The sequence below is a fragment of the Manacus vitellinus genome, unplaced genomic scaffold (genome assembly GCF_001715985.3).
Source record: "Manacus vitellinus isolate BGI_N305 unplaced genomic scaffold, ASM171598v3 scaffold_26_pilon, whole genome shotgun sequence".
NCBI lineage: Eukaryota > Metazoa > Chordata > Aves > Passeriformes > Pipridae > Manacus > Manacus vitellinus.
Genome location: NW_021939960.1, coordinates 9754456 through 9768338, shown reverse-complemented (window position 1 = coordinate 9768338; position 13883 = coordinate 9754456). Strand labels below are relative to the sequence as shown.

The window sequence follows — 13883 nt, the reverse complement described above, 5'->3', positions numbered from 1 at the left end:
CTGCAATCACAGAAACCAATGTTAAAACCACCAGGAAAACTCACCCACAAACCGTAATGACTTAAAGGGAATGACCTCAGCCATTGTGAAATTTGTGCCTATTTGTTGACTGACATTTATTTGGTAGAGGCAGGGTGCATGTTTCGTTGGGGTGTGGGATTTTGTTGTTTGTAAGACTGCTGGGGTTTTTTTTTCTGTTGTTGCTGCCAGGTTCGAATACAAAGAGCGAAAATAGGATTGAGGCCGGGAGAGCCTGGATATGATTTGGGCGATTTGAAAAGCAGGTGAAGGGTTTGTTATTGATGCACAGAGACCGGTGGAAACGTACTGAAGTTTGTTGTTCAGATGTTAGAAACTTCCCTGATGATAGCCCACTTCTAACCTATTCCCAGCTGGTTCCCTCTTAAGGAAATGAAGGTTTAAAGTATTTGGTTACAAACCTGAGATTTCTTCACGTCCGTGTCTTTGCGTGAGTGCTGCATGAAATGCTGGTGTCATTCATCTCCCCTCTGCTTTTTGGAGAGGAAATTGATGCTCAGTAGAACCTCGACTTGCCTTTGCTGCAGCACCACTTAATAACTCAGGGAAATGGAAGTCTTGAATTATTTCAACAATAATAAGACTTCTTTGGGAATGTTTTTACATAAACCAGCACTACAAACTGCAAGCTTGGCCAGAGCCACGTCTCTCTGCAAACAGGTTTTCTCTCTGCTGCCTGCTCCTGGCTGCGGGCTCCTGCTCTTTTGGGTTGCAAAATTAAAGAAGTTCCAGATTCAATTGCCCTTTCTTAGATGTGCAGAAAGGTTTAAGAAAATGGGTAAGTTCGTGCTGTTGGTTGGACGCCTGACTCGAGGTGCTCGTTGTTGTCCTGCAGAAATTCTCACTTGCCATCCCTGCTTTTGAGAAGGAAAGCAGCCCAGCTAAATAAATAAATAATCCCAAATAAAAAGAGTTATTTAATACTAGTCAGCCCAGGTAGTAACTGGTTAAACCACAGAGAGTTGATGCCTCTCTCTGTGCTGGGAAGGGCAGACTTCAGGGAGAAACTCAACGAGAGCAGGAAAGTTTGGTACTTCCAAACAAAGACGAGGGGACGTGGGGCGAATTTCTTAAACTCAGCAAATGCCTTAAAAACTAGAAATGCCTCTAGCATTACTCAGGCACCCACAAGAAACAGTGAGGGGAAAGTGGGGCAGGCATCTGAATTGTTTTTGTTTTTTAAATAGGTTGGGTAAGCAAAGCAGTCTGGGGGCCCCAGTTATTTACAGCTCTGTCTGTGCACCACGCAGAGAGGCTCATCAGCTGTGTCTGAAAGACAAGTTTGGCATCTATTGCAAATCGTGGCTTTTGATGGCACATTTCATTCGTCTGTTTGCCCTGTGATTGTCCTGCAGCTACTTGGAAATAACTTTGATCAGTTTTGAATATAGATCTGTATCTGTTTTGATTCCCCCTGGTACTGCTCTTCTGTGCTCAGTTACCATCCTTAGAGTTTATTTGTAACTATCTGACAATTCTTTGATTCTAAATCAAGTCAAAATGTATTTACAAAATACTTTCAGTAAATGTTGACAATGTGTACTTCAGTTTTGTAAATGATGTAAATTTATTATTTTTCTCCATTACTGTGGCTGAAACAACACAAAATCTTGTCTAGAATTGAGCAATACTTTTTATTTGAAAAAGATTGTATTTTTCCACCCTTTAACAAACTAAAAAGCACCATTTTTTTTCTGAAACATGACACGTTTTTAAGTAAAACATATGAATGTTCTATTCACTGTATCCAAATTTTCCCTTTTTTTTTTTTTTGTAGGCTGACTTTATTTTTTGGGGGTATATAAAGCCATGGTTTTTGCTAGCTTACATTTATAAGTGCTATGCTAGTGCTACTCCTCTCCACTGAGATAGTTAGGAGTAAGTCAGCCTTTATGCTCTTCTCCTTCCTTGTGTTTAACTATGGGTTCCAGATAATTTCACTCAAATAAGGGTTGGACCTTTATTGAGTGGGAGCAGTTTTAAATCCTCTGTGCTTGTTGCACAAGTGCATTTTTAGTTTTATTGTTTTTTTGGTTTTCTTTATAAGTCACAGTGTGGTTATGTGCTGCCAGTGCCAGTCCAACTGATTTCTTCAGTGCCTGAGCCTTGCAAAATGGGAGTGGGAGTCAACATCTTTCTGTGCTATCCACGCTCAAAGGCCCGTTTGCAACTCGGGCAGAGGTTTTCAGCAGCAGTTAAAAAAGCTGACAAATCCCAATGGTGTGGGAAGGTCCCTGAGAGGGAGGTACTGCAGCCCCTGCAGTGCCAGGGGATGTAAGTCCTGCACTGGAACCCCTTTGCAGTGGTGTGACTTAGTCCTTGGTCTCACATCTCCTCTGACCTCGTACTCCTGGGTGTGTTGGTGGAGTTCAGTGTGCAGCGGGAAAATAAGGCAGGCACCAATTTTCTTTTTATTTATTGAAATAAAATTAGGGGATCGTCACTCTGTTTAGCCTTAGTAGCCTGTTGTGTAAATATCTATTTTAGAGGAATCTTGGTTTTAATGAAATTCATTTATCTCTGAATAAGAGGCAAACTTAGGTCGCTGACCTAAAATACATAATCATTCAGCAATGCTGTAACCACGTGTAACCCTGGCAGTGTAAGATTATCTTCTGTGTGACCACTTGGACAGACCTTTGCTGTCTCTCCTCAAAATGGCTTTGTCCTCTTCAGTGTCTCTTCACCTGAAAACTCCTGAGTTGTGGTTTGCAGGAAGGCATATTCAGCCTGTTATGTGTGATTTCATTTTGTTTGTTTGGCAACCATCCTTCCCGTTCCCTGCAGCAGATGAATATAATTTGGGGAAGAGAAATGGATGGGGAGGGGGACTAAGGAAGCCAGCTGAGTCTTCTGAAAAATATTTGAGATGCAGCAAAACTTCTGGGCTGTATTAGTTTTGAAACACCACTTATGCACCCCTCTGCAAATTAGGGGTGGGGTGTGGAGACAAATGTTTGATTTCTAATTGGAAGTACTAAAGGATGCTGCTGCTAAAAGTCAGATGCACTGATGCTGAAGCCTGATACTCTCCTTTTTAAAGCCCATTGCTTCTCCTTCCCCCGGTCCCCCCTGCCACAGATCAGGATTATTCAATCACAACAGCGGTTTAACCATCTCTGTGGTGGAGCAGGATGGTTGCTTAACGATGCACAGAAGCATCGTGCCCTGGTTTAGGACAGGAAGTGGAAAATGAATATTGTTTTGAACTTGAACTTTGTAAGCAGACAGAAAGTAATTATCGGGGCCGGAACTCCCCTGGGAGAGGCGGGGGAGTGATGCTCTGGGCTTGTCAGAAACACTGCGGGATCTTAAATATCTAGTAGTGTTTAACGTTCTGGTTTTACATTTCTGCTTTTTAATTGATCTTCTGCTCCTCTCTTTCCTTGGCAAACAGAAGAGGAACCAGTTGGATGTAGACTTCATGTGCTGTATTTATTGATAGACAACCTCCCGCTCTCCCTTTGCTGGTGGGGCAGGACTCTTAAATTTCTGTCTTGATCCTGGTGTTACTTTCAGTTGTAAAATGAACCTTTTTGCTGCTGAGTTACTTAATGGACCTATTATAATATGGAAAATTAACTTAATTGATGACTAAGAGCACTTAATGGTATGTGAAGCCAATTAATCAGAAACTGTAAGCCACTTGTGTAGTATTTAGCTTTAAACTATGGAGGTTTATCTGTCTTGTTAAGTAGAAAGCCCCATTGAAATGACACAAAATCTGCATAGATGTGAAGTTAATATTTTGAGTATCGACTTTTTAATCATATATTACTATTAAAATATTACCACTTTGTAGAAAAAAAAATGAAAAAGGTAAATCTCTGCCTCCACTGAATGTTTTGCTGTATTTGAGTGGCCTGTGACTTCAGTGAGCGGCTTAAGTGGTTTTTTTGGTGGTTTTTCTTTTCTCTATTTTGGCTACTACTTTACAAGTTCTTCAAACAAGAATAGTCAGTGCAAGATTTGACCTTTTCTTACAGGCTATCTGTGGTATCTTCTGTAGATTTTTTAAATGCTGTTCCCTATTAAGATAATTAAACAAAGAAGGGAAAATATTTTTTTGTTGACTTCTACCTTTGGTAGGTACATGGGTTTTGTTCTCAAAAAGGAATAATTCCATATTTTAGAAATACCATTTAAAGTGTGAAAGTAAAACTACATTAATTCTCAAAGTAAAATTAAATACGTGCTATTTATGACAAAATGACCCTGACCATGTTCACGAGACTACTTTAATCTTACATTAATACGGTTGTGGGATACCTTATTCGTGATGAAGTTTTAAAGGTAGTAAAATTAAGTCACTTTAAAAGAAAATTATGTGATGATTTATTGTAGCAGAGTAGGTGAAATTCCTCTAGAGATTTTAATATCTTCCACCTGGTATAGAAATGAAAAGAAAATATTCTTTAGCCGGTGACTAATTTGTCACTAATACCCAGGGGTTCCTTCATTACAATGCAAAGATGTCAGTTTTAAGAGAAACGTACAGTGAAAAAACCAAGTGCAACTTCCTGTTGGAGACAGTTACAAAAAAGGAGGAAAATAAAGGGCTGGAAAGCAGCCGGAGCGGTGAGAAGGAAAGCTCTAAAGCTATCAATCAGGGCAAAGTGCTTGGGGAAGGATTTTACCTGCAGGCTTCAGTGGAATTCATTAGGACACGTTGGAGGAGGAAAGTCACTCGATAGGACTCCAGAGGAGGAGCTCTGACACGCAGCAGTGCCCAGGCTGGCGCTCGGTTCTCCTCTGATCTGCACGTACTGCATCCTGCTGATTGCTGGAGGAGGAACTGTGTGTTTTTTGAAAAAAAAAAAAAGTCACACTCAGCTCACTGATGGCTTTTATACTTGATTACAATGTTAAATGGATTGAATCCGAGACTCACAGCTCAGATGAAGAAGCTTCCAGAGGTTCTCTGCGGCTGCTTGCAGCTCCAACCTGCCAGCAGGGATCACGGTGTCTCTGCCACATCAGGGGCTTGAAGAGTCATTTTTCCCAACAGAAAACTATTCCAGTGTCCAGTTGCTTGTGTGGTGTCATCACTTTGCCTTTTGCTGCAGTAACACAAGTTTGACTCTGCCCCTGTCCTTCCAGTACTGCCATTCCCAACAGCTCGGTGTAAGGAGGGGGAGCAGGAGCCATCACAGTGCCAGAGCAGGGTGGAGGAAGGATTTCTGCCTCCCTTAAGAAACAAGTTGCTGACCCTGCAGCAGCAGAGGTCTTGCTTCTTGAGGGCTTTCTGCTTTACTCTTCCCCTAAGTTTAGTACAACCCCAGAAGCTGCTCAGGAAGTGTGTTCTCAGCAGATGTCTGTGGCAGTGGAGATGATTCCGTGTTAGGAGCGCAGTGATGGTGGAGGTTTGGGAGGGAGAAGTCAGTGCTGCACCAAACAAGGTACATGTTTGGAACAACACGCACAACAGCTTTGTGGTGAAGGGGGTTATGTCTCAGGGGAAGCCCTGGTGTGCCCTGCAGACTCCAGGCCGTGCTAACACAGCTCTGGTTCTTGCTGGCGAGTAAGGTTTGATCTCAGCTGTTCTGTGGTTAATTGGAGAAAAGGAAGATTTTTATGTTCTGTCAAAAACAGGTTATTGGAAAGGAAGTTCATGGGGTTTGCTACATTTCTTTCAGCTTACAGGGTGTTCTTCAATCAGAGCTCTGAGGTGAATAAGAAACACTTTTACAGGTGTGGTGGTTTGACCTTGGCTGGATGGAAACAGCCAGGGCAGCGATCTGGAGTGGTTGCACATCCCATCCAGCAGGAACTGCTGCCAGTTTTAGAACCTTGTATGACAGGGAAGGATAGGGAAGGGTGACACAGAAGGTCAGTCAGCCTTGCTTGTCCTGCCTCCCACCTGAGGCAAGAGACCTGAGAGCTAAAATTAGATCCACTTCTTCAAAAGTCTCTGAGTTGATGGAAAAGGTCTGTTTGGGCATCTTGTGGGCACAAGTGATCCTGGATGAAAAAGTGAACTTGTACTTTACTGATGTCTGAAGACTTGATTTTGGTGGAAAATAATCTAATTGCACTTGTATAGTAACGTGTGGCTACATGTGTTGTCTTTTACGTGAATGCCTGAACCAGGGACACATTTTTTGCATGGTCAGGATCTTACATTTCCTAGGTCTGTTTTGTTAAGAGTGTTTTTTTCATTTTAAGCTACCTGTAAATTTGTAACTGCTCTGAAGATGGGAAAGGCTGCTGTAGGGCACCTGTCCTCCTCCCTGTCTCTCCAGAGGCCAAGTCTCTTATAAGTTTGGGGTTTTTTTGCCTGTATGCTATTAATATTCATATATAAAGTGTAGAAACGGGTGAGATGGTCTTGCCATCAAATGCTGATGAACAGCAGTCAGCTCAGGACAGAGCTCTATGTGAGCATTTTTATGCTTAACCTGACAAGGCAAAGTCTTGCCCCAAAATATTGTTTGCTGCTCTACAAAGAAACTGTCAGTCTTTCATTAATCATTCAGTGGTCTTTTAATTACACAGTAAACAAAACCAACCGAGGCTGCTTGCAGGCAGTTCTCTTTTGCTCAACACCTCATGGAGAACTTGGTTTGAAACCCAATCTAGCGAGGTGCTGCCTCCCCCAGCAGACTCCTATTAATGGCCCAGCTGTCCCCTTAATGAAAGGGTTTTGTTGTGCCAACAAGATGCTCTCTGTCTTTCCTCAAGTGGATGCTCTTTGTGTTGGTGCAAACACCATAACCAGAAGAAGTAGCATGGAACCTGCAATCCTGTGGTCTCTGGAACTCGAAATTCTGTGATCATTCTTGGCATGTACCCTTAAAGGTTAGTGCGTGCTGGGGTTTTTTTCAGCGTCACTGAAAATCAAGCCCCGAGTTGTGTCATGGGGGGTTTTTTTGTAGTGTCTGAAATGGCTGATACACCCTTGTGACCTTTGGAAGCACAGTTTGGTTTGTGTTCTGCAAATTAAACGTTAGTAAAGGAGAAATAGCTGGGATGTGACTTGCTGAGGTGTTTTTCACATGGTCCCATGACAGCGCTTTGATGTTGGTGTATTAGTTCTGCAAAAGGGAAGCTGGAGTTTAGTTGCCAAAATTTGACTTCCTTCGCTTGAGGAGAGCTGACAGAGTATAGGTATGCTTTGCCCTGAAGTCTTACCCTAGAAGTTACACAGCAGTTCCCAACACTGTAAATTTGAAGATTTCCAGGCTCACTTAAGTGCTGTCAACCAAGGCTTGTGTTCAGTCTTAAGCATTTTTCACTTCAGTTACGAGAGCCCAAAATAATCAGCTCTTGGAAAGGAAGCTGTGTTATCCTGACCTGAGTTTAAAAGAAATATTTCTCCCAGATTGCAAATGTCCGAAATACGCCGCTCGAATTTGTTCTGCTGAATGTTAACTCACAGTGGTGAAGGTGACTGTGAAGATAATTTCCATGGTTAGTTGTGTGCATGATTCATGTGTGTTTTATTCTCATTTCAATTTCTTGCCAGCCTTATATTTTTGTATTGCTGTGAATCTGTGAGTGTGTATTTCAAGGCAGCACTTGTGGAGTGATGGCCACCAGCTCTCATCTTTCATGAACATGCTTAAGTGCATTTTTGATCTGAGGATTTTGACTCTCCAGATTCTGGCAGATACAGATTATTTTTTTTTTTATACAAGAGTGATATGATCCAGTTGTCCAGAAAAACCATTGCATGGATGAAAGAACCATTTTAGAGCTTTCTCCAGCTCAAAAATGCTTGCAGGTACCCTGTAGCCAACCATTGTGTTCAGTGATCCTAAACATCAGTGAGCAATCTCCTACCAGTTCCTAAATGCTATTTAATTTTCCAGGTATCTAGTAGAGTTTTTTGGCTGGTTTTAGCTGCAGTAGATGACTGCCAAGGTGTAAGCATGACACGAAGTAAACCCCCAAAGTAGTTTGATACCCCTGCCAATGGGAAAGTGCTGTAAATACCTAAGTAGATATCAAAACTTACAGACTCAAAAGTCTGCACAAGAGTGTAGTTTACGGATTAGGTGAGGTGGACATAGTCCTCAAAGCCATGTTAAAATAATCTGTTTGCCAGTTAACATTAAAATAGTAAAAATGGTGCCAACTTCAACTGTCTTGGATTATTTAATTGTAATCCTGTGTTTACAGGGAAGTACAGGTAGCTGTCACCTAAGCAGGGGAGTAATTTGGGCAGACTGTCTTCCTTGGCATAGAACTGCAGTCACTTCCCTGTGAGAAGTGGGACCCTCCTTAAGCAATTGTGTTGATAGATTGTAGGTGTGGTTTCCAGACTGGATTAATCTGACTGAGGGCTGTGTCCTCCTCAGCCTGGCTGCGTGTTCCTGTCTCCTCCTCTGTTCTGGTGCCTTTGGACGTGCTGCAAACTGGATCAACTCCCTGATCCAACTGAGGGGAAAAAAAAAAAAGGCATGTTGGTCAGGCTTGGAACAGATTTGTGTCACTGCAGGAGCTTTGGCTGGGCAGGGGATGGGGCAGGGCTGCATCTTTGCTCAGCAGTAAACTCTCTGCGTGTTTACAATGGTTAGAAGCAGACCAAATCCTGAGATAAATGATGATGCACTTCTGCCATTACCCTTGATAACTTCCAGGCAACAGTTTGGGAAAGAAGTCAGTCTACAAGGTGTAGTTGTTGAGGATTGATCAGCTTAATACTTTAGGCTTAATACATTTTTTTCATGTTCCTCTTTTATTTATGCACTTAATTTATAAAATTTCAACCCTCACCTGGCTTGAACTTCTGACAAAATGTGCCAAGTCCTGTCCTGCTCCCTCACCTGGTTCCCAAGGGCACTTTTAGGTAGATATTTTTGAAATGTGCATCTTAAGCACATTCCAGGGAGGGTTCAGAGCAAGATGTGGAGTTTACTGCTGGTTTCTTTTATAACAGTCAGAGAAGGTAGAGGAGTGTTGTGGTTATGTACTGAATGATAAGAGTTCTTGCCCTAGTTGTAGGAAGGCCAGGATGGATTTCCTCCAGGTGCATATTATGTGTGACATCCTTAGTGTATAATAGTAACACACTGATGCTGATTTAATTCCCATTTGGAACCTTGTCAGAAGTGACTTGCCCAAAATCTAAAACCATGTTAGTAGGACAGTGATGAAAACCAGGAATCTTTAATTTCTGGGTTTCTGAAGTCATTGGTGCATTACCTACTTAAAGACCTCGCTGAAATGAGCTACAGCAATCCCAGTTTTTTGGTTGCAATTTGGAAATTGTATTTTAAAATAGCCTTAACTCTTCCTTTAAGTGGGGTTGCTGAGATCGACTGACGAACTATTTTAATTACTGAATGTAGATTACATATATACAAGAAAAACTTCTCTCTGACAAAAGCATATTATATCTTGGCTCTCACTACTAACCAGCTCAACTTAAATTTCACAGCTTGCTGCCAACAGCTGCCTTACAATGACACAGTACTCATAATAAATGAAATTTCATGAAAAAGAAAAATGAAAACTTTGTTCCAGCTGGATTGTAAAGGCAGTTGGAGCATTTCTATCCTGCATGTAAAGCTGCCATCCACATAAACATTGCAAATTACTTTTTCATTTTTAATAATCAGGATCAGACCTTTTCTTATTATTGAGGCAAACACGAGGTATTAGAACCATACAATTTCATTCGAAGGCCATTAGTTATTGAACCCTGTCCAGGGTAAAGTGTTTGGAGTGTTTTGGGAGAAACTCACCTTCCAGTTCCAGGTTTTCAGGTTTCTGGCAGCCTCGGCTGAAGACCCCAAGAGGAGCAGCCCCGCTCTGGCCCTGCCTGGTGGTGCTCGGAGGGGCTTTAGTGACATCCTTGGCTCTTGGAGCTGTTGCTGTGTGCTGCTGAAAGCCCTGCAGCTGGTGAGTGCCTGCCCTGGCTACCAACGGGAATCTCAGCTGAATTATCACACCCCCTCCCTGCACATGGAAGAGATTAATTCTCACAGCCACAAGCAGAATGAGTGCTTTGTACTTGGTACCATAATGTAAGTTCATGCTGAAATACAGTGCCAGTAACCAAGTCCTTCACCAATAAATTCACAGTTCTAATAACCATGTGTTTTTACAGCATCCTGATCCCAGAGGATCAAAGAAACATTGATTTATTTAGCTTTGGGTCCCATCCCCTGTTGTTCTCGCTCCTTCCCCCTTGCTCCCCATGAGCTCAAAAGAGCCATGGATGAGATGAAACCCAACTGGTGGTGTGCAGTCCACAGCAGGGAGGGACACTTTGCAAAACCACAGAAAAGAACATTTTAGCCAGTAGAAGTGACAGGCACTGTTGAGGGCAGACAGAACAAAACCACCAAAGCCTGCTTTGGCCAGGGGTCAACAACAACCTGTCTAAACTTCTTTAGAGTTCTTTGTTGATGATAAATGGATTAAAAGTTTAAAAATTCGACGCTTAAGAAAATTACCCTGCGTACAACTTCGCTGCTGTATAGGAAAGTTTATTAAAGACAGAACTGATCTTTCCAAAACCTGGTTGAGGATGCAACCAGCAGTGTTAGTTCAAGACACTGAAGTTGAGAAGTGTTGGCATGAGTTCCTGATGGAGGTATGTATTGCCAGCAGCAAAATGTGTGACCTTTAGTTAGGAAAAGGTGAATAATGCTCTCAAGGAGCATCACTACCCCACACCTGAGCTGTACCTCTGTAAAGGCCCCTTGTCCTGGTGCAAGTGTGTGCTCAGACGTTGTGTAACATCTCTCCCTGGGGGCTGTTGGGATTTTTACCTTGAGGGTTTCCAGAGTTGTAGGACTGGTCGATGTTCTTTATCAAAAGGCAAACTCAACACCAGAAGTTTCCCAAAAACTTAACAAAACTCTTCAGCATGCAGTACTGAAATGACTTTGCAAACAGGAGTTTTATTGTTCAGACAGTATTTGGTGCTTGTTGATTGCAGCAGCAGGTAGAGATCCAAAACCAGTGTGAATGTAGATGTCCTAAAGTGCTTCTTGCCTCAGAATATTTGTTTCTCATGAGCAGAGATAAAACAGTGTTGACACAAGGTACAAATTGACATGATTATTTTGTTACGAAATAAACCAAATGTTTGGGGTTTGCCTCTGAATTATAAAGCCTTAGGAAAGCTTAATAATTCCTAGTGGCTGAATTCTATTTTGAAGCCTACAAATCCTGCTTCTGACTTAAAAAAAAATGTTTAAAAAAGAACCTGCAGCTGAGTAGCTGCATCTTTCACTGTTTAAAATGTTTTTCCATCCCATCTCAGACAACTGCCGTGAAGTAGATTGTGTGCAGGCCTGTGGGTCTGTCAGAACTGACAGTTGTTCAGGGAAAAAGAAATTGATACACTGAACAAAAACCCTGTCAGCAATTGGAGGAAATCCTATTCTGGCGTAATTCTTACTTCCAGATATTTCTCTTGCTGGACAATATTGTCACCTTGAGCTGTGCTTTGTTTGCATGTTTATTGCTGCCTGGGCTCTATAAAGTAGAGATTGCAGCCAGTACTTGAAGCAGCATAAATTTTTGTTAGTAGCAAGAGTCAGAAAGTATTTTGGGAAGGGATGGAGAGATGGCATGTTTTTATGTTCAAGACTGTGTTTCTTAGGAAAGAGAAGGTCCAAAAACATTTGCTGCAAAAACATCTCTACTTTGTGTCTTTGTGGAGGAGAATGGCAGAATTATGTACGTAGGTCTGGTTCTAGAGGGAGAGTAATTGTTGAAAGTATTTAAAAATAGGAATTATTGAATATCTAAAACTGTTCCTGACATACAGTACAAACCTTTTTTTGACATTTGATCTATACTGTTCATAGATCTTTTATATACACAGAGGGATTTACTGCTTTGTGATCAAGCTGCTGAAGAAAAACGTTGTCCTTTTACTCACTGGGGAGGACTGTAACAAATTAAAATGGTTTCCCATTAGCCTCCCCTACTTTGCTGAACCACTTAAAATTACTTTGGACTTTGCCCTTGTCCGACCTCCTCACCTTTGCTCCAGCATTTCTGCTTCCAGGAGTGCAGCAGTGTTGGTCCTGGAGCCTTGCTCCTGTGATTGAAGTTCCAGCTCACTCCAGGCTGGAAGCAGAGAACCAAGGCAGAGCCCAGAGTCAAAAGAAATGTTTAGTTTTAAAAGCCTCGTGCTCAGCAGGTGCTCTCTGCCATCACAGACTGAGGGAGTGCCAGGAGCTAATTGCAGCTTGATTGCATGCATATTTTTCAGTAAGATTGTGTGCATGCAAATGAAGATAGGTTGTTTTAGTTTGGGGTGGGTTTTTTTGGATTTTTTTTTTTTTATTGCTCCTGTGAGGTTTCTGTGGAAATAATGGCTTTACCAGGTTGTGGACAGAACTGCAGAGTTGAAACAACCAAACTTGAGGCTTGTCTGAGCACAGAAGTACGTTTGAATAAGTATATGTAAAGTTCCCTCTTTCTCCTGTTTGTTAAATACAACCAGAGTTACACTGATTTACAAAACAAACTGCAGGCTTGAAACTGCTTTTTTTGGTCATATGTACAAGTGTTGTTTTATGACTGATAGTGCCCTTGTGCTAAATGCACACACATTAATCAGTTATGATCAAGTGAAAAGAAAGCCATGACAGGTATTAGGTGGTAGATATGCAGTGTCATTCTCAGTTATGATAGGAATGGAAGGGCTGCATTTCTTACCAAGTTCCCAAATCTTGTTTCCTCCTGCCTGTTGCTTCTCTTTGTGTTCAGGTTCTAAATTTAGGTGTTATACTTCTTGCTGGCTGGGAATAGTAACTTGGAGGTGATGTGAGATTGTCTTAGTGCAGTATCATAATCTGGAGAGCTTTAGGGAAGATGCCACACTTGGAACAGGGCAGAGAAATACATGGCATTGCTGAGGCAGTTCTTTGAGGTATTTCAGTGACGTAAATGTGCTTAAGGAATGAAGAGAGGAATAGTGATAGGACTGAGGCTTTTTACCAATATAAAAATCACTTGTTTACATGTAGAAATCTGACCAGATTGACTCGTTTCTGTGCCAGGAAAGCATTCAGGGCAGGCACAGAATGACCCCAAGTTTGTGGTGTACATTGTGGTTGAAACATCTGACTCTGGAGGCACTGCAAGTGGAAGATCCCTCTGGCTCACCCTGGGCATGCACACCCTGATAGATGGCTTATTAATGCTTACAAATCAATGCTTTATTTTATAGACAATGAAGCTGGATAGAGCTGCAGTTATTTCTCAGCACAACCATACTGGAGACAAGTAAATGCACTAAGGGAGAGAGTTAACTGCACCCTTTGGGAGCACAGCACCATTGTGGGGAGGTGGCAACAGAAAAACAAATGCAAATGGCAGTCAGCAAAGGTATTTTGCAGTAGCCTGCTTTTATTCAGGAAAAGTTCCCAAACTGTCCTATCAATTCCCACTATTCCAGTTTTGAGGTATTTTTGTTAAGCAAGGGCCAACTTGTCAGAACAACAACAAAAAAACCAAACCCATAAGGGTTCTTGGCTGGTCAGAGTGACGACCTCACATCTGAAATATTTTCAGCTCTCTGTGATTATTCCACATAGGTAAAAACAACTGATAGTCTTCATAAATGTGGAGAATAAGCACAGGGAAACACAGGCTGACTGCAAATGTTGCTTGAAGAAGAAAAACATATCCTTTGTGTCATTGATCAAAGTAATGAAATCATACCTGGGGGCAGTTGGCTATCACTGATGTCTTCTGGTCAAGAGGATGCTGGGACTGGGGTAACTGGGGGGTCATTGTGAGTGTCAGGTGCATTGTACAGCATAGGGAGTGTCTGGCAAAGAAATGAGAAAAACTACTGAAGTTTCTGAGACTATATTTGGAATTCCTACTCATGTATTTTGAGCCATTGGGGTGCCAAGGGCAATATTGTG

General features: G+C 41.9%; 1 protein-coding gene across 5 annotated transcripts in view; it reads left to right on the top strand.

The window, feature by feature from the left end:
* Positions 1-13883, top strand: part of EYA2 (EYA transcriptional coactivator and phosphatase 2) — an 80381-nt gene that overhangs the window by 5670 nt on the left and 60828 nt on the right. Inside the window, exon 2 of one of the 5 annotated variants that reach the window (XM_029960313.1) lies at positions 4459-4461. The exons of the other annotated variants lie outside the window; for them this stretch is intronic. The gene's annotated coding sequence lies outside the window, so the exon portion shown is untranslated. The remainder of the gene's footprint in view (positions 1-4458; positions 4462-13883) is intronic. 5 annotated transcript variants of the gene reach the window in all.